Source organism: Ixodes scapularis, unplaced genomic scaffold (assembly GCF_016920785.2).
Source record: "Ixodes scapularis isolate PalLabHiFi unplaced genomic scaffold, ASM1692078v2 PGA_scaffold1__304_contigs__length_218370807, whole genome shotgun sequence".
NCBI classification, from domain to species: domain Eukaryota; kingdom Metazoa; phylum Arthropoda; class Arachnida; order Ixodida; family Ixodidae; genus Ixodes; species Ixodes scapularis.
Genome location: NW_024609846.1, coordinates 53,008,867 through 53,035,580, shown reverse-complemented (window position 1 = coordinate 53,035,580; position 26,714 = coordinate 53,008,867). Strand labels below are relative to the sequence as shown.

General features: G+C 48.9%; 2 pseudogenes; both read right to left on the bottom strand.

The window, feature by feature from the left end:
- Positions 1 to 15,448: 15,448 nt before the first annotated feature.
- On the bottom strand, positions 15,449 to 24,212 carry LOC120850112 (annotated as a pseudogene).
- Positions 24,213 to 24,630: 418 nt separating this feature from the next.
- Positions 24,631 to 26,403, bottom strand: LOC121045543 (annotated as a pseudogene).
- Between the last annotated feature and the right edge of the window lie 311 nt (positions 26,404 to 26,714).

Genomic DNA, 26,714 nt, shown 5'->3' with positions numbered 1-26,714 from the left:
GATGAAAGTGCACGCAATGCAGGTAAATACAGGCAATCTGAAAAAAAAAAGAAAAATGAAACGAATATCTTTACGATCTTCGAATGTGGTTCTGAAGGCTCTTGCGGAGTAAGGTAAGGGTCCATTCACACGGCAGCGTTTGAGTATACCTTGTGGCGGCTTCCGTCAAGATAAGACTTCGAGCTACCATGTCAACCCAGCATGGCGTCGCTCGCTTGCTGGGGTGACAGATATGAAGAAATTGCTTTGTGCAAGGATAACTGGACGTCGTCACAGAGCGTGTGAAATTCAGAATAGCTAGCGGTGAAAAATCACTTGTGCACTATTGTGCGCAGATTTCGGCAACATCATGAAGGCCTGTTTGCAGGCGATGCGGCAGGGTCGGCGTTCGCACCAAGCTCCTCATAATAACGGTCACTGTTCGTGACTCACTGTCATAAAGAATAGCGCTGTTTGTTCTCTCCAGTAAAGCCTGACTAGTTTTTTTTTTAATGTAAGTTCTGAGTTAGGATTATGACAGCGGTTGTTCCCAAAGAGTTACAACAGTGCATGCTTACTTATCGATCCAAACATTACTCATTCTCAAAATTTAGGTACAGCCCCCCCCCCCCCCCCCCCCCCCCGATTCCTAAAAACAATTTTTTTTTTCTTTAAATTGCAGTATCGCATTACAGAACGCTCATCATTTGCCCAAACGTAGCCCTGACGCTCCGAACCAGACGACAAAGTTTCAGAACTAACTGTTATCTTCATAAAAAGTTATAAACGAATTTCTGAAATTTTTAACTAGAAAATGGCCGCCGATCGACCTTCTGTAATACATGGAGCTGAATGGCACCGGTTATCGAAGACGGGTAAAAACGAGCCCCGTTTTCAAACTGAAAAGTTTAGAAAATCATTATCAACTTTTGATTGAGATAACGGTTAGTTTTGAAACTTCGGTTGAGACCGTTAGGTCTACATTTGGGTGGAGAATAAGCGTTCGATAATGCGTAGCCTAATTTTGCGGTGAAAAAAAAATATTTCGTAATTGTTTTGGGGGGAGGGAGGGGGATCTTGTAGATAATTTCAAATTTGCCGGATTTAATTTCAGCTGAAAATCACCTGCGTGCGCACAGTCCCCAAAAATATGAAAGACCCTTTCGACGAGACAGTTTTACGTCGGTGTTCTGGATTGGCTCTGCTTGACCGAGAAAATAAATGATTTTCTGAACTATTCTTTCTTATGGCATACTTATCACCGCCCAAAAAACTGCTTGCGCAAGTGGGGCTTTCATTTTGTGAAAGACGGTACCTTGCAACCCATACACGTGCATTCTAAAATTTCCCCTGCGTCTTCCCTGTGCAACTCCCTGAGGACCAATCACTGCTGCCAACGGAGGGAACTCGGCGAATGACAAAGCAGGAAACACGTTTCTTTTCACACACAAATAAGATTAAATCTGCCATATTGCACTGAGCATGGCATTTCACATGGCACGTCATGCTCTCTGTCCCACCCCAATTTTTTTTTTTAATACTCTTTTGGTTTTGTCATTTGTCGAGCTTTTCGTCAGACGGGATATGACTGACTCTTCGAGCGCTAGCTCTTTGAAAACGTAAACGGATAGAACGAACAGCGCTAGTCTTTATGACAGTGAGTCACGAACAGCGACAGTTATTATGAGGAGCTTGGTGCGATTACCTGGCAGCGTTACTTCCAAAATTTCGTGTTTTTTTTTTTTGTTCTTTTTTTAACTCACGTTGAGTGTCCAAGGTCCTCGAGTTTGAGGAGAGCAGTGTTTATGGTGGTCGACTGTTCTTCGCTCGTTGTTTCCGGCTCACTGCGGAGAAACTTACACTAATTAGTGTTTCAATGAAAGTAGCGATAGAAATATAATATTTTCGCGAGTCTGAGTGGCTAAATGGATTGTTTTTGCGGAGGAGTATGCGTTCCGCCGTAAGCAAACATTACGCTTAAACTTTTGGCACGTCCATTGAGTTTATTAACCGGGGAAAGTGTTGAGACAGAATCCAGATTCCTTAGAGATGTGAAGTTGCACGTTGAGAAACTGTAGGTTGGCTTCGTCAATTTGTATGCAAGATACGTTACATCAAGGTTATGATGGCGTGTTTGTGAACGTCAATCTTTTTGATGAGCAAATATTTAAACAGAGCTTTGCACGATGATAACTCGATGCATAACTGTTGAGTGTGAAAAATACTGAATAGGACCTCTAATCTCCATCTTCGCTTGGGCTGAACTCTAGCATTAATATCGAGCAAATACCTGCTTCTATTTTATTACTCTAATGATACATAGCTCTTGGTTCGATGACATCTAGCACTTGTTAATCTCTATGATATCGACTGTTGAGTCTTATCCACTGGAATTCAGTTCCAATTACCAATCTGCGTGAATTTCATTGTTCTATATTCATAATTAGGGCTTAAAGATTTACCTTGGAGGCATTCTTATTTTTTGTTCCCCATAAACATCATGTGGCTGTAGTGCGATGAAACATGGAAGGGAACGTGTAACAGAAGACGTATAGGGAGCCCTCTTGCCGTCTTATTACGCGATATCTTATTCTTATTCAAAAGAAATTTTCGGGACACGGCAAAGAAAACGGGTATTCTTTCGGCGAGAAAACTCTTATCTTTCGGTTTTCTTTACGACTCTTTTCAACGGAATGATGAATAATTTAATGTAGATAAAGATAATGGCTCCCCGTTACGATTTCAGTGTGAGACGCTTGTTTAATCAGGAACGGGGAATTCGACGAGAGCGCCTCTTACTGGGGAAGTACTTGCGACCGACTGATGTAGGCACAGATGAGGACCATGGCCAGCAAAGATCCAGGTAATGTGAAAATCCACCAGGAGGTCGCCGAGATGACGCCTTCCGGAGACTGGTGTCTAACCGAAGACAAACAAAAGCCTCTTTCAGCCCGGGGTACCGGTTCACAAGGATAATATTCAGTAAGTAACGTTCTCCTCAAGGGGTTACAAAAATGTCTTCGAGCAGCACGGTAGTACTCGATTCTAGAAGAGAAACACACGAGGACACAATATTTAACTCAAATTATTATCTCACTATAGACGCTTTTCTTGCGCGCCATATTTGCGCTGCCATAACTGACTTTCTGCATTCTCACGATATGCCCAGTCAACGAAATAGGCAAGGACAAATCTGCACAAAGGCTGCCACACAAAGGCTGCCTTGGGGACAAGAACACTGTGATATCAATAGAGCCAACAACTTAACGTGCGACCATAGTGCATGATGAAGCGAAACTAACATAACGAAAGGAAACTAAAATGAAGGTCAGTTATGGTGGCGTTTATATACAGCAGCCAAAAATCGTTGATAGAAGAAAAAAGAAAACTCGTAAAAAGTGAGTAACTGCAGCGATTACTACCTTTTTCTGGTCCTTACTACCTTTTTACTAGCTATTTACTGCCTTAAACACGCGATAGCTATTAAAACGTTAGTAACTGCAGCAGTTACTACCTTTTCCTGACCGTTACGAGCTTTCTAATAGCTATTTAATCTCTCAAACGCGCGACAAGTAATAGCTGCAGCTGCTACGCGGGGAGGCGAGAACATGGCTGCTGGGAACCTATGGCAACGTTGTTTATTAGACTCTCGCAAACAATTACTGTGTGTACCGTTACTTCTTAATAAGAGATACACTCCTTGGAATGTGTAGAAAGAATCCTGGAGAACAATAATCGTGCAAAAGCAGCACCATATTTGTCAAATTTTTCACAGACGAGGTGGTCCCTGACCCCCTCGTTTTGTGTTAGCGTGTCGTCGCGTGTGTGTTGTGTGTGCATTATGTGTTCTAATTCCTTGCATGGATTAAATTCATAATATGTGTGCAAACCTGAATGAAAGTAGCGTGGAAATAAAATCTATCCAAGAAAAAATACTTTTCTTGCCAATTTCAAATTTGACGCTGACTAGCGCCACCTGGTTCGAGAGTTTTAGTGCGACTCTTGCTATCGCGCATCGTTAATAACTCTTTTGTTATTATGATGTGCATCAACGAAGGAGGAAATACCTTTTTGCCAAGGAAGGTTCTTCCCTTTATGAGGGTAATAACAGACACTGCTTAGAGGTAGTAACGGCCACTGGGTCTTGTGAGAGTTAGTGCAAGTTACTATCTAAAGGTAGTGAAAGATACTAGGCTCATATTACCAGGTTAGTAAAAGTTACTAGCTCCTTTAGCTAGTAATGTTACTAATTCGATCGTTACTAACTGCAGTTACTAAGAGCATAGTGCATTTTGTGACAAGCAGTTACTAACTTTTAATTAATAAGAACTCTGAACTTTTTCCTAAGAGTGTAAGCGCAATGTACAATGTAAGAAGTACATGTTTTCTCGACCCACAATCTCCAATTTACAAGTGTATGTTTTTTTTTTCTATCAATATTTACGTTGAGTTCTACTGCGCTACGCTGCTCAGGTAATGTTATAAAAGAGAAAACGTTCTTCTAGCGAATACTCATTGGAATCGAATAGCGGCATGTGAAGCATATTTTAGCACTGCAAGAAGAGCCGAGGGTTTCCCGTGCACTTCGAAGGCTTCGAATAACACAGTGCTATTTGATCCGAACTACAATTTGCACACACCTACTTTTTCGGGTTTAAAGACGTCCAAGAGTCCACTCAACAAGCTTCGTTTAGTACGACTTTACCGGCTCTACAGAGAGTTCAAACTGAGTGAAGATGAGGCTTAGAATGGACCTTTTGTATTTATTCGCGCGGTCTTCCCCCCGAAAAAACGGAGACCAGGATGTCTATAACTTTAGGCAAATAGAAACGACCGCGCCCTTTTTGTATTGTTCGAGCGTGTCAATGTTCCTTGGCCATTTCGAGTCAGAAAATGGGCAACGTATTTCAGAGCAGGTGCTCCACATGTGACAACAAGTGATATTGTCTAAATCCGGAAACATTCTCAGGAATGCTGACATCCTCAACGCTGCCGCTATTTCTCTCAAATACGTACATGGTAACCTAGTGAACTGAAGTGTGGTTCAAACACAAATTGGCGGTGGAGCAAGAAGATTTTATGGTTATTGAGGGTTTAACAAACGTAGGGCGTGATTTTTTGTATTCGTGCTTTTCGTCTCGTGGTTCGTAATATCGACGTTCTTATCGCAGAGTTCTGCAAATTTATGGACTTCGGAGAAATAATAAATAGAACTGAACGTCTAAAAAAACAAGGACAAGAGGAAGAAGAGACAACAAGTTGGCGTGCTCAAAACTGAAAGTTTAATTTGAAAAGCACACACTCGTATACGGTTTGTAACACACCACGTCATTGCCTTAGCTCCCACTCTTTCTCCAGAAGAAAAATACACATTCCTTATCAAGAAGGACCAATGATGGCTCGCTGACACACTTGCTTGTGCCACTTGTTTTGATTGCAAAGGCTTCCAGTATCTTTCTTATTGTTTTATTCCTATGCCTTCCAAAAATCTTAATCTAAAAAAAAATAAAATAAGTGGAGTGCATTCGTATCTATTGCAATGCACTGCCAAATGGCCTGAGGGTGACTGTCTAGTGGTAGCAGCATGCTCCCTTACACGATCATTAACGCAAGGCCCAGTTTGGCTCACGTAAGAAAAATGTCGTGGTGTCTTAGGAACCGTATATAAGTGTGTGTGTGTGTGTGTTTTTTTAATTTAAACTTTCAGTTGCGAGTACGCCCCAACGTGTTGTCGTTTCTTCCTCTTGTCCTTGTTTTATAGGCGTTCAGTTCAGATGGAAAACTAACATGCCCAACTTATTATTTTGATGAAATAATAAATTGCTCGGGACTTGTCACCCCCTGCGTTTCTTACGCAGCTATTGACTGAAGCGCGATTCACACAGTTAAGTTGAGTCGGACCGAATGAGAAGGTTGCTATGGCAACAGCTTTGTCGGCTCCACCCAGAACCGGTTTTCTCCCCGTTTTGTTGGAGCCGACGCGGCTGTTGCCATAGCAACCCTCGCACTCGGTCCGACTTAACGCAACTGTGTGAATCGCGCTTTATATTCGATGATCTAAGACGGTAGACTGGTGATGGTTGTACTTGGATGACAGCTCCTCGAGGACTTCTTTAGCTGGCCCACCCCAGAAACCGCAGAGGCTTCCCAGGACAGACATCAGAGACGGACCGAGCAGGAAGGCGTTGTGCACGTCAGTCCGACACCTGAGGAAATGTGAGCCGTGACCAGTACGGCATAGGGAAGACCGAGCGTGTATACTCCCCACTAGCTTTCTTGGTGTGACGGGGCAGTATATGAAAAGTATAAGGTTTAAAAGCGCAAACAGACAGGGACAATAGAAAATAACACAAATGACAGGGACAAGGCGTTTGTGTTATTTTCTATTGCCCCTGTCTGTTTGCGCTTTTAAACCTTATACCTATCATGGACCAACTAGCCCAAACCAAAGTTTTAATCAGTATATGAAAGTTATTTATAGGGTCACAATCGACCTATTAACGCAGGATGTCATTGTAAAAAAGAGATTTAACTAAAATTTGGAGCTCAAAAAAAAAAATGCTGGAGCGATAGTTGAGACGCTGCAAAACCCCCAGAACATCCCTCATACAGCGATACCTCTAACGAATGGCCGTATTCTTTGGAAAAGAGGTGCGCGATTGAACACGGCCGACGAGGCCTATGAGACATGTGACGTCACGGTTCGCACTCCCTCTCCTCTTCGCTTCGTCCCCTCGAGCTGGTGAACCGGTAGCGAGGAGGAGAGAAGCGAGGCCACTTCTCCTCATTCTCAACTGTTCCAGGAGGATCGCGACGTGATAGTCCTCGCTTGATTGCGCCCTTCTTTTCTAAAAAAATACGGCCATCCGTTCGAGATATTGATGTATAAGTAATGTTTGGAGTTCGTAGTGTCCGGTTCAACGCTTCTGCGGCCTTATTTTGGGAAATCCAAATTTCGGTTTAGCATCCCTTTAACGAGGATAATTCAGATTCCGCTAGCGTCCGTTTTGCTCCATAGCCGAGCACTGTTGAGACTATAGGATAGTTGGCCAGCTGTAAAACTATAGTACGCCGTGAACCAACTGCGCGTGTTCGCACGTGTTATATGTCGACACATAACTTATGAATCACCCCACACAATCTCCCTCGCCATAGTCCACGTTCTCGACGTACAGTCGCAAGACAGAAAAGGATAGAAGTAATCAGGGGGCGATGTTTCGAAAAGACTCGGAGGGTGCCAGAAAGACGGATATTGATCTTGAGCATCAAATGCTATTCCGCATGTGACGTTCTGATCAAAAAATCAAAACATAGCTGCATCTTTTTTAATCTTTTTTTTCCGTTTTTTTATTACTGCGTAGACTAAAAAATTTGGTACGTCTACTTCCCTGCAAAGCACGTGGGAAAATCAATGGCTGCATTCACTGATCTCTATGACAACTTGCTGGATCGCCCATCCTCGCTTGGTCGCTGTAGCGCTGGTGCGGCCACCGGGCGGCCATCTTGCATGCAGCAAAATTGCGTTTTTGGAGCGTTGCAGAGGCTCGCGGCAGGAGTACTGAAGACGCGTTTTCTACTCGTTCGTCGTCATTCGCGGAAGAACTTTTTTAAACACCTGTGAAAACGGTGAGAACTGCATTTGAGAACACGTGGAAATTTTTACGAAAGTGCAGCGCCGCAGGAAAAAAAGCACAACTCGTCGAAAGCAAGTTTTGGCGGTCTTGCGGGGTGGTCAAAGCTTCCTTGGCACGCTGAAGTGCTGCGTCTCTGTGCCTCCGCACGCTACACCGATCAAGAATCGAGACCGTGTGGATGTCTTTTGCGAGTGCAATGTGCGTGAAGCCGTATGTGTCTCTAGAACAGCGTTTTACTTTACTTGGACGACTCTATTTGTAACCGGCGGCACTCGCAGTCCAGAAACATGCTTGATCCAGTGTCCAGTGGCGACGAAAGAAGAAGGAAAGGGGGGGGGGGGGGGGGGGAGGAAAAACGGCGGCGGCAGCGCGTTTTTTTTTTTTTTTGTCTGGTACTTTGGCCTTCAAAAACCTTCCTTGCTTCACAGCGTTGCTCTATTTGTTCTGGCATGTGATCAATTAGAGTAGATAGCCATGGTTACTAGTGCATAATAGCAACCGTACAGATTTTTTGACCCCCTTTACTGATAGCAACTCGCCGGAACAACTGAACGATCCAGAACTCCGTGGCCGTTATACACCAACTCATGTTCACAAACAAACCGGAGCGCCCCTAGCGGACGCCACCGGCGCCGCGCATGCGCGGTGGATGGTGGGCAAGGAGGCCGCCGTCGCCCATAAACAAACCATTGAATTGCGTTGTTGTCGGCGTCGGTGGGAGTCCCCGTGTTCTTTTTCGCGTTGGAATTGTTGATTTTACGTCCTCCTAACAATGTCTGACTACTTGAGCGGCTTCAGCAAAACTATCGAGGCAAAACTTTGCGTGAATAATGTGACGTGCGGCGATTCATTTCACGTGGACGCCGCAGAATGGGCGCTAAAGCCTGACTCCCACGATGAGATTCTGCTCGCTATTTTCAGTCGCGACGTCGTTCGGACTGCAAAAGCGTGGACCGTAGCTGAAATGGTGGACATCGATACTGAAAACCGCAAGTAGAATCGGGCATTACAAGTCGGTGATGGCCACAGGTAACAATAATGATCAACATCTTCTTGTATCTGTTTACACCTTAGCCGACTTACCCCAACCAACCTTCAAAAGTGCTTTGAGGCCTGCACTTAGTTCTTATCGCAATTACCGGGTCAACGTTTGGTTTACGGGCCGCTGTCGTTTGAACGAGCTGACGACAGGAAGCAGCCAAGTTTGAAAGAGCAGACGACAGTTCGAACGCACGCGCAATGGAGTACGGGCAAGAAGCACCGCTTCCCGCGTCAACAAACCAGTCGAATGTCACGTTGTCGGCGTCCTGTGTGAGTCTGCATACTCTTTTTCGCGTTGGAGTTGTCGATTTTGCGTCCTCATCGCAGTGTCTTACCACTTTAATCGCCTGAGCGAAATGATCAAGGCTCGTTACACCGCTAAACGTTCCGTAAATAATTTGACGTGCGGCGATTCATTCGCATGAACGCTGCAGAATGGACGCCAAAACCATGATGAGATTCTTGTAGCTATTTTCGGTCGCGACGTCGCTCGTGCTGCAAAAGTGTAAAAGGTAGCGGCGATGATCGACGTCGATACTGAAACTCGAAAGCGGGAACAGACCAAGCGTAACAAGTAGGTGATGGCCACCAGTACCAATAATTAACATATTGTATCTACTGTTTACATCGAGCCTACTTAAGCCTTTTGAGGCCTGCAATTACTTCTTATTGCAATCACCGGGTCAAAGTTTGGTCTACGGGCCGCTTTTGTTTGAACGAGCAGACGACAAAAAGCAGGCAACTTTGAAAGAGCAGACGAAAGTTCGAACGATCAGGCGGCCGTGTGAATTTGAAGACGCACTGAACCCGTGGGTGGTCCGGACAACTCGGGAGTTTTCTCTCGTTCATGTTGGAACAAAGCAAATACATCTGGCGACCAAAAATTGTGGCCCGCACACGCAATAGTAGTTCGACAGCGTCTGGTTTGCCCTTTTCACGGCTACTATCCACGTTCTCGGACGAACGGAGGGTGCAAAAACACATGAAAACTGATCTTCAAACACTCTATTGGTAAAGCCCCCAACGCAGCATTTTGACGAGAGGGCAGGTTTTTTGTCTCGTTTCTTCCAAAGGAACACAGGAATGCATGCCTGGCACGGCGACTTCTGCCCACCGCCACAGACCGGAAGTGCGTCCGGCGTGCCACCACCGCGGCGTGACGTTGAGTTGGTATATAGGATGCAAAGACATCTACGCACGATGCACCTTCAAAACTTTACCGCGGAGTCGATTCTCGATCGGTATTCAAGCGTGCTAAGACACAGAGACGCAGCACTTCGGCGTGCCAAGGATGCTTTGATCACGCCGCGATAATGGCGAAACTTGCTTTCGACGAGTTGTGACTTTTTCCTACGGCACTGCGCCTTCGTAAAAAAATTCACGTGTTTCACGGCAAGTTTCACCGCTTACACAGGGTCTTAAGAAACTTCTTCGGCGAATGATAACGAACGAGTAAAAAATGCGTCTTCAGCACAATGCCGCCAGCCTCTGCAACGCCCCAAAAACGCTATTTCGCGGTGTGCAAGATGGCCGTTTGGTGGCTGCACTGGCGGAGCGGGGAAGCGCTATCCAGCTATTGCCATAGAGATCAGGGGCTGCATTGAACGAAGGCTGTTTGCTGAATGACAAGGCTGGAACAAGAGAAAACAAAAAACAACAAGAGAACCTTGTGCTCTGTGACATTTAAAATAACGTTTTACGTGCTTAGATCGTGCACACCGTACGGACTGCTTTTTAAGTCTCAACGTAATTTAAAAAAAAAAGTAATTATTTTGAATTTATGTTTAGACAGCCGGAAATTCGTGTGCCTCAATGGGCGACTTGCCTCTAAGCTGTAAATGAGAAATTTAGCCAGTGCAGTCCAACCGCTAGCCTGGAATTTTTTAACGTGCACCACGCAGTAGTGGCACACGACCTTACGCCGGTACGATGCTTATTCAGATCAAAAGGGCCAGGGGTGAGGATTGAAATCCAGGGCGCCCGGCTTTTGCAACGCGAACTTTCGCTCCAAGCGCTCCGAGCTGCGGTACTTTAACACACTCGGCCACTGATCCCTTTAAAGATGCTTAGCTTAGCCGCCTACCGGAGCTTAATTCGTAAATTGCAGCGATTGGTTCTCCCAAGGGCCTTACGGGAAAGCAAGCGTACTGGATGTTTTTCGAGTGTAAGCGGAGGCAGAACCGAAAGAGTGGAGTACCAACCAAGCACTCACCAGCGAAAAACAAACAAACAAACGAAATGACAAGCAAACCAAACGCTCACAAATCATTCGCTTTGTCGGCATCTAGCCAGTATACCTTCACGACATCCCGAACTTCTCGAATTGTGCAGCCCGCTCCTAAAATGACCGACTAAGTCCGAGTGCACGCTTGCGGTCTAATCTATTAGGCTGCACTTGCTGTGAAATTATTTATTAACATACACCCTAAGTATATATATATATATATATATATATATATATATATATATATATATATGGGCCGCTATTTAGTCTGAGAGATCTACGATATCAGGCTACTGCGCCCTACGAAAAAATGTTTTTTGAATGATGAGTTTTGAAAAAAAAGAAGTTTTATTAAAATTAGTTTTTTATGAGCACTAAACGTTACGCGTGCCCATGACGCATCGTGCTCAGTGTCATAATTAAAGAAAACAAGTGAGACTGAGTAACAACTAGAAAAGGGTACAGACACAGACTTTGTGTTTTTTCCCCTTCTCTACGTATTCGTCAGTCTGAGGTTTTTATATATCTAGTTATGGATAGTCATAATCTAGCTTCAGTTTTAAGTATCATGAATGGGCATTGTCACAACACTCCGTTTTCGTTTCTGTTTAAACTTTTTTTTTAATATTGATTTGAAGATGGAAGCAGACACAGGATCAGTTCTTAGGATGGACGTCCGGTCAACGCTTTAGAAATATACATAAACCAAACTGTCAGTCTATGAAGCCATCACTTGCCTGCACTGGTGGCGTTTCACGGGTATATAGATGATCACGAAAGAACAGCATACATCACTATGAACTGACAGTTAGCCGTGACCAGTATTAAAAAGTAATTGAAACTTTTCACATGATAGTGATACAACGCCTTTCAAGTTCGAGTTCCAGACAACTCGTGTGTTTGTATTCTCTGTGTAATGACGTGAGCCGGGCACATCGCTGTCTTGGTTACGACCTGGTAGGTTTTACTTTGCTGTTCCGATAACATACTAACATACGTACAACAAGGTTGGCAACCGAAAACACGAAAACCACTAAACACAGCGAAAACAGTGAAACTTGTCACTACATTGCACTCTGCTAATCTACCAAGGAAACTACAAACGTAGCAAGAGTGTTTTAGCAATTTCGCGAGTCTGGCAGTACTGCAAAAGTCATCGACGTTTGTGAATACTCAGCAAAATAAATGAAACTTTGAAAGTAAAAGAAAGCTCGAGATGTTTTCGACAACAAGTTACAGCTCACCTCATCCGTGCCGACTTGGTTGTCGATGACTCATCAAGACCTGGAAATTGAAATAAAACCAGTATGGACTCAAATAAATATAGCTGGATCGCAATTGCGACTAATTCGCAGCGTGCCACTATATGACTGCAAATAACTTGGAACAGTGCGGCACAACATGCAGTCGGAGAGAATATACACATGTGTACGTCTCTTCATTGTGTACATGATTCGGCTTTTTAGCGCTGTTTTACCTTCTTAATATTATGTATCAACTAGCAAAACTTAATGCCTTGGTGATTTTTTTTTTTTTTAATTCGTAGCCCGGGATGTTTTTTGTTTTTTTTAAGTTTTTGGTCTTTATAGATTATTCCTGAAATGAGTTTCTGGCCGGAGTCATTTTTAGCTTTTTTTGTGCCCATGGCGCTTTTTTCGTTTTCCGAAGCGATATCGCACGCTCGGCTGTAATCTTGTAAATATTGGAACGCCGTATTCACCGTGTCATACAATTTTTTGTTCTTTTTATGGTGGAAGTACCTTTTATTATTGTAGGGTTTTTCGTGGTATTATCTAGTTTCCTACTTCTTTTCTCACCATTGTATTTCATTTGGGTTGGGCTGAGGACCAGTCAAACTGTTCGTACAACGTTTTCTCACAGCTTCCACTATACTTACATTGTGAATAAAGCTATTATTATTATTATTATTATTATTTTCTCATCTGTCTTTTCACGTGAATACTTTTTATTTTTGTGTGGAGATTTATTGTCTTTCCCTCACCCACATATGCCTGTTCAATCAGTGTGTTTCCAATGTGCAGCTGGTATCATTGAGAACAAATGTTTTAATTTTAGAGCGCAGCTCTTAGGCGCCCGTTTCCGGCTTGAGCGGTGTCGCCGTCGCCGTCGCCGTCGGCGTAACCGCGCGGTGCATTATGGGAAATATCCCATAATGCACCACGCGGGGAGAAGGAGGAGAGCAGGAGAGGGAGGAGGACGATGAGGGGAGGGGGAGGGGGAGAGTGGAGGAGGAGGGGAGGGAGGGAGAAGGAGGTGGAAGAGAAGAGTGAGGGGGAGGAGGAGACGAGAAAAGGAGCTTGAAGGAGGAGGGGAGGAGGACGAGGGAGGAGGAATAGCAGGTAGGATGAGGAGGAGAGGAGGAGCTTGAAGGATGAGGGGAGGAGGAGGAGGAGGGAGGAGAAGTAGCAGTTAGGATGAGGAGGGAGGAGGAGGAGAGGAGAGTAGAAGAGGAGCTTGGAGTAGGAGGGGAGGAGGAAAGGGAGGAGGAGTTGCAGGCAGGATGTGGAGGGAGTAGGAGGAGGCGCTTGAAGGATGAGGGGGGAGGAGGAGGAGAGAGGAGGAGTAGTAGCAGGTAGGATGAGGAGGGAGGAGGAGAGGAGAGGAGGAGATTGAAGGATGAAGGGAGGAGGAGGAGGGGAGAGGGTGTAGCAGGTAGGATGTGGAGGTGAGGAGGAGGGAGGAGGGGTACACCCTCCCCTTAGTACCCTTCCCTCCTCTCCTTCTAAAGAGCTGCGCTCTAATTCGGCGTTACAGGATGTTGTAGACGACCTTCATTTTCGCTTTAATTTTTGTTTTCTTCATTGCGAGGTAAACTTCTTTCATACTGGTCCAGAATATTTTTTTTCGGCGTGCTATACTTCCTTCTAGCTTAAAGGGGCGATGCAACAACTTTTTTACTTTATGTTTACGACGTATAGAACAAGCATTCGTTTTTCGCCACACGCAATAGAAGTCGCAACAACAAAAAAAAAGAATTAAAGGCAAACGAGCAGCGTTTCCCCCTCAACTCGCCGCCAGAGCAAGCGGCTACGTGATCCGGAGCTCATTATAGCGACGCGCTGGGGTGTGCAAGGCACAGGACACGCGCTGAGTTCCAGACATTGCTATGGTTCGGCTATTGTGATTGCAGCGATTGGACACGGCTGTTACTACCCGAGGCAGGGTGTAAAATAGACAGGTGGTGAAACGAGAGCCTAATGAGCGACCGGATTGTGTCCCCCTCGGTTTTCTTTTTTTCTGTGGCGTCATCTATGTGGAGCACCGCGAACTCTCACTCCAGGTGGGCGAAAGCTGGCGACCGGTTAAACTGACGGAGAAGGTTTCTCCTGGATTTTCAATGGAGGACTGCCGTGCTCTCAGTTTATTTTGCGCACTCTCTCATAAAGTTCCATGCAAATTGGACTCCAATTTTTTTCTTCTCGCCGCAGCGCCATCTGTCGCAAATCGGGGGTACCCGCAAGACACCCGCAAGCAGACGAGTACACAATCCGGTCACGGCGCTGCGGTAGGTTTCTATGGGCCGTTTCCCCACCTGTCTATCTTACACCCTGACCCGAATGCTTGTCGAGCTATTGTTTACCACGAGCCCAGATCGAGTGCTTACGCAATGCTCTGGTCCAATCTATGAGCCGTATCCAGATATCATCACCTGAGAAACTGCGATTCCCCACTTACGTCATCAAGTTTTGCGAAGGAGAGATTGTAACAAAACGCTCGACTTTGCTCTTGAAATGACACCGTAAAAAGGAGCTCCTTGGTCAGTGGCGTTGCGTGCGAGTATACTTGGGTCCCGCTAGTGCCAGTAAGCTCGTGTAAAGTGAAAAACATTGCAAGTGAATATCGTTGTACGGCTCCATTAAGTTCAGATTCAGCCAATGCTATAAGCGCGAGCTCCGGGGTTTCAGCGTCCCCACTGAGCACGCGCGCTCATGCAGTGCAAGCACTGTTCAGGGCCACATGTTCGCGCTTGTATACTCCGTTTCACGTTATGTTGTACCGCAGAGAAAGCTAAAAGCGCGAGCTCATAGCGTTGGCAGCTGCGCCTAATGCACGAGAGCTTGTGCCGCCGAGATGTGCCCTAGAGCAAGGAGCTCGCGCTTGTAGCCTTTCCTGCGGTACATCATAAGGTGAAACAGAGTACAGCATCGGCTGCATGTGGACTCAAAAAGGGTACTCTGGCGATTTCTTTATGCTCCCCGACGCGCCTGAAAATTTGCTAAACACAAAAACGAACATCGCTCAAATAGTATCGAAGATATCAGGCCAAAGTAATTTTTTTTAAGTTCTTGAATTTATAAGTTTGGTCCTCAGCGCGTTTTTTAAACTGAAAGTCTATACTGGCAAATCGAAAAAGTGACGGCAGCAGAAGGGACGGGTTTACTCTTTGGACTATAGATTTTGTTCCCAACTGATTACAAGCAGTTCCATGATGGAGGAGGAGGAGGACCAGGAAAAACTTTATTTGAATGCCAGCAGTCGGTTGTACCTTGCCCCGCGCAGGGGGTGGTGACCACAACGCGACGCGGCCCCCACGTCTATCTCGCGCCTTCTACTCCCCGGCCCGAGCATTCCCCTTATCTAACCGGGATCGGGAGAGGGAGCCGCCCGGTTTTCCGGGCGTTCCCTTACTCCTCCTACTATCGTCTGCTCGTTGCTTCTCCAGGGCGGCCGAAATCTGCTGGACGGCCGTACGTTGAGTTTCTAATGGTGAATTCCGCTCGCAGATCTCGAGCGCTCCTTGGAGCGCGCATATTCCGCTCGCAGATCTGGCTCAAGTTGGTCATCTTCCGCTCGTAGATCTCTGGCAGCGCCCGCGCCACGGAGCGCCCCAAACTCCGCCGAACATGCTCTGCGGGATTTCACAGATTTCTCCGGAAGTTGACAGAGCGGCCCACGTGATTTCCGTCTAAATCGGCGGTGCGCATGCGCGGCGAGGTTGGAGAGATCGGCTGGCCGGTCGGGCCACGTTCGGGTCGTGGAGTTGGATCTGTTCGGGTGCGTCGGTTGTTTACTCTGGTTTGTGACGGCTCGAACGCTTCTACCTCGCGTAGATCAGGGATAAAAAGCCGGGAATGTGGAGCTTGGCAAATCGTAAGCGCTGACATCTGTGATCGTGAGAGGAAGAACGACAGAAAAGCCGGAGGCAGACTCAAGGTTAGGCCTATTCATTCTGCAGCCAGTGATTGTTTACCTTTTTACACTGCATTCCATCGGCGTTTTCCCGTGAAATTAAGCAAGAAGTTAGGCAACGACCGCGCAAGTGATGGTTTGTTACCTCCGTGTTTATTAAAGTCGTACTAGAAATCTGAATTCCACCGCTGGCAATCGCTGTCCGTTCCCCGCCGCTTCGAGGCGGCCGAAAGGTATGTGACGGTGCCGAACGCGGACGTCTTCGTTATTTGTGACACGGGCGCTGTGGTACGTATAATTTCGCCCGGCATGTGTCGCGTGTTACTCCTGCAGCTAAGCAGTGACAGTCGTCACTGGTCGTCGGAAAGATCAGCCGGCTGAGGCGTTGGTGGGCTGGTCAAGTTCGAGCATCGGCCATTTTGTACGGCGGAGGGAGAAGGGGTGGGGAGGGATGTGGGGAGGTCGCTCCAAAAATGCAAGTTTATCTTCCCCTCGTCGATTCGGAGCGGGTCCCACGGAGCGGAATTTTGCCTCTCTCGCGGATTTTGGAAAGCGCTCCAGATCTACGAGTGGAATTCACCATAAGTCACAGCTCCTCGCCGCAGCCTCGAACTGCGGGGGAATCGTCGTCTTCTCGGTTGCCTCTGTCGGGTTCTTCTCAGTGTCCCAGAGTACGTGCACCGCGGTGGCCCTAGCCTTCATGCACAGTCTACACGTATCGTCCGCGTAAAGTCCCGGGTATATGTACTTAGCTAACACCGGTGTTAGTAAGGACCCTGTTTGTAGTTGCCTAAAGATCACAGCCTCCCCCCGCTTGAGTCCAGGGTGAGGGGGAGGCATAGTTCTTCTATTTAACCTATACCACTTCACAATCTCGTCGTCCGTAGTCATCCGGTCCTTGGAACTATACCACGCACCGCCCACCGAGAGGGCCACGTTTGCCGTCGCGCGGTTGGTGAGTCCTCGCGCCACGTCGTTGGCCGTCTCGTTGTGGTTGGTGTTGCCCCGCCCCGACACATCAATGCCCATGTGGGCCGGGAACCACTTGATCACCACCGCCCCTTGTCGCCCTGCTTCTTCGGCTGCTCGCAAAATGCGGGCTGCCGCACTGGATACTCTGCCTTTAGCGTAACTCAACACCGCCGTCCTTGAATCACTTAGCACCGTCTTGCAGCCGGGGTCGGCGATGGCCAAGGCAATGGCCACCTCCTCTGCTTGATGCGTGTCCCTGGTGCGGGTGCTGGCCGCCGTTTTGACTGCTCCCGTCGAGGCGCTCACCACTACTACTGTGCACGCCTCGACGCGGTCTTGATATTCAGCCGCATCTACGTAGACGGCTCCCTTGTCTTCCGCGTGCCTATCCACGAGAGCACCCGCCCTCACTGCTCTTCTTTCCGCATTGTGCGTGGGGTTCATGTTCCGCGGTATTGGACATACTCGGATTCCGCTCATTAAGCTGCTCGGAACGGGTTCGGAAGCCGCCGAGCCGCTGCCATTAGGATTTATGCCCAGGTCCTGTAGGATCTTCCTCCCCGTCTTCGTGCCGGAGAGGCGCTCCAGGTGCGCCGACCGTTGAGCTTCTGCAATCTCCTCCAGAGTATTGTGTACCCCCAGCTCCATGAGCTTCTGTGTGCTCACGTTGCCTGGGAGTCCCAGTGCAATCTTGTATACCTTGCGGATGAGGGCGTCTATCTTGTTTCGTTCCCCTGGAGTCCATTTGTGGAAGGCAGCCACGTACGCAGTGTGGCTGATCGCAAAGGACTGCACTAACCTGATTAAACTTTCTTCCTTCATGCCATCTTTCCTATTGGAGATCCTACGTAAGAACTTCGTAGCAGACATGACCTTGGTATTGAGCTTAGTGATTGTTTCTCCATTCACTCTGTTCCGCTCGAGTAGCAAACCGAGCACCCTGATCTTGTCTACCTCCGGGATTATCTGCCCGCCCGCCGTCTTGACCGTTGCTAGACATTATTAGAGACGTTACTAGTGCTCTTTAATCTATGTACAAGTATTTACAGGAGATGTGCTCTTGCAACAGACCGGGCATCGGCAGCTAGTTGGGCTAGGCCATCAGTTCCATTGCAGTGATTTGCTCGCGCGTTGTTCTCGAGACTGTCTGTTGGTTGTCGTCGTCGTTAGTCCGACACCAGACGCACACGCGCGAACAAGATGATGTCTGAGATGCAGCATTCCTCCCTCCTTAAGGTGAATATCGGTCAACAGGTTTCTTGGGTCTTGTCGACCGCCGAACAGCTGGGACGGCCTCGTCTTCCGCTGCATCAGGCTGCGCTGGTGCGGCTGCATCTTGATGGGGTGGTTCAGGCGTCTTGCTCACCGGTGGCGTCTTGCTCACCGGTGGTGCAGGTGCCGTGCTCTCTCTTGGACGAATTTGGTCCATGTGCCGTTTCAGCTCTCCTGCTGACGTCTTGACCGTGATCATGCGGGAACCCGTTGTTTCTTTAACTGTCCCCGGAAGCCACTTTTCCCCTTCCCCAAAGTTGCGTGCCCAGACGGAGTCGCCAGGGCAAAGCTTACTCGCAGTATCTCCCTCTGAGCAGAGAGGAAAAGAGACAGGAGGCGGAAGGCAGGTATCCAGGCGGGAGCGGATTTGGTATCCTAAAAGCCGCTGGGACGGAGATCTTGCATCCTCCAATGGCGTCCTACGGTAGTTGAATAGCACCTTTGCGAGGCGCATAGACAAACTACCGGTCTGAAGTTTCTTGAGACCCTCCTTGATGGTGCGTACGGCTCTCTCCGCGAGGCCGTTCGATTGTGGGTGGTACGGAGCTGTGCGCAAGTGTTTCACGTTGTTGTTGGACAAAAACATGGCAAACGCTTCGGATGTAAACTGAGTGCCATTGTCACTCACGATGGTTCTCGGTATGCCAAACCGGCTAAAAATCTCGCGTAATGCCGTGATTGTGGACTCGGTCGTGGCATGTTGCATAGCGATTGCCTCTATCCACTTCGAGTGCGAATCCACCGCAACCAAGATCATCGCACCGTTTACTGGACCAGCGAAATCCAGGTGAACACGCGACCAGTTCTCCTGAGTCAAAGGCCAATTAACAGGAGTCTTCGCCGGCGGCATCGACCTTGCTTGTACACAGGTGTGGCAATTGCTCGCCAGACGTTCGATCTCACCGTCAAGTCCAGGCCACCACACGATTGTACGTGCGACAGACTTCATTGCTGAGGCACCCTGGTGCGTCTCGTGCAGAAGCTGCAGCATCTGGTCTCGTGCGGGCTCAGGAACAATGACTCGGTGGCCCCAGTAGATAAGACCTTGGACTTCGGTCATTTCTAGCCTCCTAGTAAAATACGCTTGCATGCGTGGATCAGACACTTTCCTCTCCCGAGGCCAACCTCTGAGAATGTAGGACTTCACCGTACGGAGGACCTCATCCTTCAAGGTCAGTTGGCGGAGCACTTGTGACGAAAGATGAGTATTGTCGAGCTGTTGAAGCGAATGGACATACTCAGGTAGCTCATCGGTTGCTTCCTCGGAAGTCTCCAGTGGCAGTCGACTGAGTGCGTCGGCGTTTTGGTTGTCTGGCCCAGGCTTATACTCTATCCTGTAGTTGTAAGCTCCCAGCAGCAAAGACCAGCGCTGAATCCGAGCCGCGGCCATGACTGGTGTCGGGCGGTCCTCACGAAACAGTCCAACCAAAGGCTTGTGATCTGTGACTAAAATAAACGATCGACCAAGCAGATCGTCGCGGAACCTAGACACTCCGAACACCAACGCCAATGCTTCACGCTCGAGTTGAGAGTAGTTTCTCTCGGCCTTTGACAGTCTTCTGGATCGGAACCCAATTGGCTTGTCTATGTTTCCAACGCGATGCGACAACACCGCTCCTATTCCGCACGGCGATGCGTCGCACTCCAGGCGCAATGGCTTCGCTGGGTCGAAGTGCGTGAGCATCTTTGCTTGTCGCAGTGCTTGTTTTGACTTCTCGAACGATTCTTACTGCTCGGGACCCCAGGTCCAGCGGCGATCCTTGGCTAGAAGGTCGTAGAGTGGAGCGAGCAAAGTAGCCATGTTCGGAAGAAACTTGCTGTAGTATGTTAGAAGCCCGATGTAGGAACGTAATTCGCTCACGTTCTTAGGACTTGGAGCCTTCATCACAGCATCCAGGTTCTTCTCCAGAGGCTGCAGTCCGTCGCTGCTGATCTTGTGTCCCAAGTAGAAGACTTCTGGCATCCGGAAGGTGCACTTGTCCTTCCTTAACTTGACGCCGTTTTCTCGGAAGCACCTCAGAACCGCCTTGAGGCTCTTTCCACCATCTTCTTTCTTTTCTGCCACCAGGACATCATCCAAATACGCCTGCACGCCTGGAATACCCTTCAGCATAGTCTCCATAGTACGCTGAAAAATAGCGGGCGCGGAAGACACTCCAAACGGCAGACGGTTGTAACAAAACAATCCTCGATGGGTATTGATGACCGTCAGTTTCTTAGCCTCTTCGTCAAGGGGAATCTGATTGTAAGCGTCGCGAAGATCCAGCGTGCTGTACACGTCTCCCTCGTTGAGAGCGGCGAAGAGGTCATCAATCACAGGTAGCGGATATTGCTCTGTAACGCATGCCGCGTTCACGGTTAGCTTGTAATCGCCGCAAATTCTGACTGACCCGTCCTTCTTCGTAACCGGCACGATCGGGGTTGCCCACTCTGAGTGTGAAACCGGAGACAGAACGCCGTTCTTCACCTGCCTGTCGAGCTCGTCAGAAACCTTGTCCCTCATAGCATACGAAAGAGGTCTAGCCCTGAAGAACTTTGGAACCGACCCCTCCTTGACATACAGGCGGGCGGGTGGAATCTCGAACAGTCCTAGCGTTGGCTCAAATACCTCTTCGTACTCGGTCAAGATTTTATCCAGATCCTCCCCTTTACATTGGCTTTTCGCGTTTGACACACTGAGAACAGGAGTCCCCAAGTTGTTTAGTGCTTGGATCAGGTCTCGGCCACACAAACATGGTCCTGGCCGGCGAAGTACAGTCATCGACGCTGTGACAGTCTTGTCGGCATACGAAACAGGAAGCGTGAGCTTACCGGCAATCGGCAGTGGCCCCAAGTAGCAAGACAACTTCAGGGTTGACTTCTCCAGTCTTGGCCAACTCTCCCTGTGCTGGTTGTAAACGTCCCAGGATATCACGCACACAAGTGATCCCGTGTCGATCTCCATGATAATGTCGACTCCGCCCCAACAGAACTTGCGCCGAACTGGACCGACGATCTTGTTCTCCTCGATCGGATTTTGTTTCAGGGACAGCAGGTGCGAGGAGAATGCTGTGTCGTCGTCCTCAGCGGAGTTTTCGGTTAGTGCGAACGTCCTCTGTTGTCGCTTGCCCTTAAAGCGACACATTATTGCAATGTGTCCCTTCTTTCCACACTGGAAACACTTCGCATCCTTGAACGTGCAGGCCATCTCGGAGTGTTCCTTGCTGCCGCACCGTTCGCACGCTAGCGATGGTCCACGTTCTTCCTTCCTGTACTGGCGTGACGGTCCCGGTCGTTGCTTACCCGCCAGTTTGTGCAGTTCCGGCTCTGACTTCACGTCTGAAGGCTTCATGAGTTTGACACCTTGTCTCGCCGCCTCCGCCGCCAGCACGATGTTCTCAGTTTCCTGCAATGTCAACTTGGGCCTGGAAAGTAGTGCCTTCTGAACGTCGATATTTCGAATTCCGCACACTATCTTGTCTCGTAGCATGCGGTCTAACATGTCGCCGAAGTTGCATTTATCGGCCAGCTGCCGCAGTTCCACGATGAATTGCTGAGCCGACTCTTCCTCTTTCTGAACCCTCGTGAAAAATTTGAAGCTTTCAGCTATCTCGTTCGGTCTCGGTGCGTAAAATTCCTCGAGAATTTCAATCGCTTGAGAGTAGGTTAGTTCTTTAACTTTCCTTGGCGCGCAACGCCCACTCAAGATGTCGATTGCTCTTGAGCCCAGTGCCGAAACGAGAAGCGCTCTCTTCTTTACATCGTCCATGATGCCGTTTCCCTCGAAGTAGGACTCAATGCGGATAATATACGAAGTCCACTTATCTTTCGTCTCGTCGAACTGTGGTACTTGGTACGTCATCACCGCAGACTCGGAGTTGCGTCCGTTGACTTCAGAGGGTGGTTCGGTACTCGTCGCCATTGCTAGACATTATTAGAGACGTTACTAGTGCTCTTTAATCTATGTAGAAGTATTTACAGGAGATGTGCTCTTGCAACAGACCGGGCATCGGCAGCTAGTTGGGCTAGGCCATCAGTTCCATTGCAGTGATTTGCTCGCGCGTTGTTCTCGAGACTGTCTGTTGGTTGTCGTCGTCGTTAGTCCGACACCAGACGCAACCGAGCACCCTGATCTTGTCTACCTCCGGGATTATCTGCCCGCCCGCCGTCTTGACCGTGATCTTAGGTCTCTCCACCGTGATCGGCGCGTCCTTTCTTCTCCTGGCTGCCCTTTTAGGTGGTAACACTAGCAGTTCTGATTTTGTCGGGGAGCACACGAGCCCGGACCCTTCTAGGTGTTCCTCTATGGCCTCGACCGCTTCCTGCAGTTGGTTTTCTATGTGACCATCGCTGCCTCCTTTGACACATAATGTGATATCGTCAACATAAATGGTGTGTCTGACGTCCCTAACTTCCTGTAAACGGTTAGCCAACCTTATCATGACAAGATTGAAAAGCAGTGGGGAGATCATCGACCCCTGTGGAGTTCCGACGCTGCCTGACTCTTTCTCGTCTAGTTGTAAGTCCTCCGCACAGATTCTGGTGGTTCGTCCAGTTAGAAAGTCCCTGATATAATCGTAGGATCGCCTACCCATGTTAAGTTTTGAGACCTGGGCAAGGATGGCAGAGTGGCTCACCTTATCGAAGGCGCTCTGTAAGTCCAGCCCTAGGATGGCCCTGTTGTCACCTATGCTAATGGTATGTCTATGATTTCATTCTTCAGGAGAATCATTGCGTCTTGTGTCCCCAGCTTATTCCGGAACCCGATGATGGAGTCCGGGTAGAGGCCCGACTCCAGATATCGTTGCCATCTGTCCAGCAGTACGTGCTGGAAAAGTTTCCCTACGCAAGACGTCAGTGAGATCGGCCTGAGGTTCTCTATACTGGGTTGCTTGCCCGGCTTGGGGATGAGGATCGTTTTGGCCGTCTTCCACTGCTTTGGTAGTTTCCCTTCTCGCCAACACTAGTTATAGTACTTCGTGATATTCTCGATAACCGCCTCGCTGAGGTTCTTGGTCGCCTTGTTAGTAACTCGGTCAGGACCGGCTGCCGATCTGCTGTTGAGTTTTTGCATGGCTGCTCTGACTTCCCACGTTGCAATGTCCTTGTCCAGGGTCACGTTGTCGGTACCTGGTACTCCAGGTGTTCCGTTGTAGGAGTGGACGGTAGATACTTCTCGTCCAGACGCCTCTTGATCTCGACTTCCCCTTCCTTGCTAATGGCCTTGTGTAGGATCCTCGTAAGGTTGTCGTGCTGATACCCTTTAGTCTTGGTCTCGTCGAGGAGATGTCTGAGCATGCTCCAGGTCTTGCTCTTGTTCATTTCACCGTCCGCCTCGTTGCATACATCGTTCCACTGCTGCACGCAGAGTAACCTGCAATGGCCTTCTATACGCTGATTGAGTTCCGCGATCTTCTTCCGTAGTTTTTTGTTTGTGCGCTGACCCTTCCATCTTGCTTTGATTGACTGCTTAGCTTCCAGTAGGTGGGCTAATCTGCTGTCCACTCTGTCTATACTCTCGTCCGTTTCTATATCCTTCGTGGCTCCCTCCATCGTCCTATTAACGTTATCCGTCCATTGATCGATATCCGTGATTTCTGATTGCCAGCTAGTGAGTGCCGTCCTGAAGGCGTCCCAATCCGTGACCCGGTGCTTTCTCTTCTCAGTGTTACCACCTTCCCCTCCAGCGGGATGGGGACTTCTACTATGTAGTGATCACTTCCTAGGTCATAGCCCGTGTTGTTCCAAGTCACCTCTCTCTTCCTCCCCGCCACTTTGACGAAGGTGAGATCCGGGGTGGTGTCCCGGGAAACCGATGTTCCCGTTCGAGCGGGTTGTTCGGGATCTGTGACGAGACTCAACCCTGCGTCCAGCGCGTCCTCCAATAAGTCTCTTCCCTTGGCCGTTGTCTTGCGGTACTCCCACAGTTGGTTCGCTGTGTTAAAGTCGCCGCATACCATCAGCGTGTTTCCTCCCGCTACCCTACATGTTTTATAAAACAGTGCTTTGAATTTCTGTTGCGTGTGAGCTGGCTTGCTGTACACATTAACTAAGAAGGTGCTCTCTTTTTCTTCCTTCCCGTGATAACCTCCACCGTGCAGTGTTCTATGGTGCTCTTTTCTAGTATTTCGTGCTCTACGAATGTGATACCCTTTCGTACGAAGATACAGACTCCCCTACCCTTCCCCTTGGGCGTTTCGCTGGTATCCGGGGGCCTGTTGTGCAATCGGTATCCCCAGAGCTTGGGTGTCTCCGCGGCATTAGATTCCTGTACCATGATCACATCTGGTTTCCTGTCTACTCTCTGCAGGTGCTCTTGTAGTACCGCTTTCTTGTGTGCAAAACCGTTACAGTTCCAGTGCCAGACTACGAGGCCTTTTACTGGCGGAGTGGTTGTTGTTGCACGCCCTGTCCCGTCCATGATTGTTGGAGTTTAGTAATGATCCGGATTTCCATGCTCTGTATCTGCGCTTGTATTTGTGCTTGTATCTGTACCTGTGGTTGCGCCAACATACTCTGCATGCTCTTCTCGAGCGATGTCAGGCGCTCGCTAGTCTCCTTGCAGATTTCCTCCATTCTGTCCAATCTTTCATCGTGTCTCTTGAGCTTATCCATGATCTTTCGATCCCTGATGCTTACTATGGCCCTCCTCTTGGGGGCTGGTTTTGTCGCCCTATCGGCTCTGGGGTCCACTTCGGTCTCTGATTCGTCCTCGACTATGATCTCCGTCGTCTTTTGTGGTACTGGTTGTGGTGCTTGTTGCTGTCGCTCCCCAATCAGGATTGCCAGCTTCGCATTGATTTTCTTGATTATATCATCCTGTTCCGAGATTCTGCGGTTGAGCTTGTCGTTTTCGTCCTTGAGGGCCTTCATCGCTGCCAGGTCCTCCTGCCTCTTCTTCTCGTAATAACTATTCACACTGGGTTGCTTGCTCTCGGACCTAGTTGTCTTGATAGCGTCTGCCCAGGAAGTCCCCTCCCTCGGCCGCGATACGTCGCGGTGGCGACTGATGCTTCTGCCTTCCTTACTGACTTCCCTTCTCCGACTGTCGGCTCGTCGTCTTGATACGCTGCGCGGATTCTCGATGGAGCGCGACCTCAACGGTGGAAAGTCTCCGGCTACCACTTGCTGCTCCGCGGCCTCCGCTTTGCGCTTCCATTGGCGTCGCTTAACTATGTATGGCATCTTGTATTTGTTTTTACAGCCCCTCTCCCCTGTTGGATGTGGGCCCCCGCATAGCTTGCATTTCGGTTGACATTTCAGCTCATGCCCTTCCTCCGGGTTCGCCATGGCGCAGCCGAAGCAGGACTTGTTTCCGGGATTCGGGCACACGTCTCGTCTATGTCCCAGCTTACCGCACGTCTTGCAAACATCAAAGTGCTTGCGATATAATCCACACTTGATCAAAACTATGCCGTACTTGACGTAATGCGGTACCTTCTGCCCCGCGAAGAGCACTACGATCGCGGTCGTCTCTTAGATTCTATGCGCCTCCACTGCCGTGGGGTTGTTCTTATTCACTATGTTTTCCGTGATATCCTCCGCCGTCTCTTCTATGTTTATGCTTCGAATGACGCCCTTGGCTGTTCCGTCAGGTGCCGTTCTATAGGCGCTGACTTCATACGTCTTGCCTCCCTCGCTAATGGACGTCATTTGAGCGTATCTCGAAGCTCGCCGCTCGTCTGGGTTGCTAATCACTAGAATGTTCTGCTGCGTATTTATACCGACGGTATCCTCGCCAGCCTCCTCTCTTGTGACGTTCGCCGCCCTTGTGACCGCCGACATGGCAGCCGGGCCTCCCATCTTCGCTATATTGAGGCCGCCACGTGGCCTGACCACTATCTTGATATCCTCCTTCGGCATGCTTACTGGCATCCGTGCCCCTTTCGTGATTGCCGATGCGACTTTCTTGGCGTAGTTGGCCCTGGTTCTGGGCCTGGACAGCCAGTTGGTTGCAGCGAACACACCGCTTTCCGTGCCGCTCGTGATCTCCTTGATTCGCTTGCCAGAGACCTTCCATCCCTCGGCCTCTTCCGGTTCGATACGCTCCCCGGGCACCTCGATGAACGTGCACCCGTCGATGTTGCCGACTCGTAGCGATGAAGCTACAGTCTCTCCTGTTGACGTGGCCGCCGTTGTCTCGTCCATCATCTCGAACATGATCACCGCCGGGTTAGGCCTAGCGGCCGGCCGGTCGTCGCCGACGGCCGTACTCTTGCTAGGCCTACGTTGGGCTTAGCGGGGATTCCCGCCGCCCCAAGAACAAAGTCAACGTAACTTGGAAAATTCACGTACCACTTAGGAAAATCTGGTGTCCGCCGATAGCCCACACCTTCGCCCGCACTTGGGTACCAATTTTAGAACAATACTGATTAATTAGCACTGAATAAGTTGGAATTAAAGCAGGAGCCGATGTGGAGACACGTCCGCTCCCTCCGGCGATCGCAGCGCCTCTCTCTCCA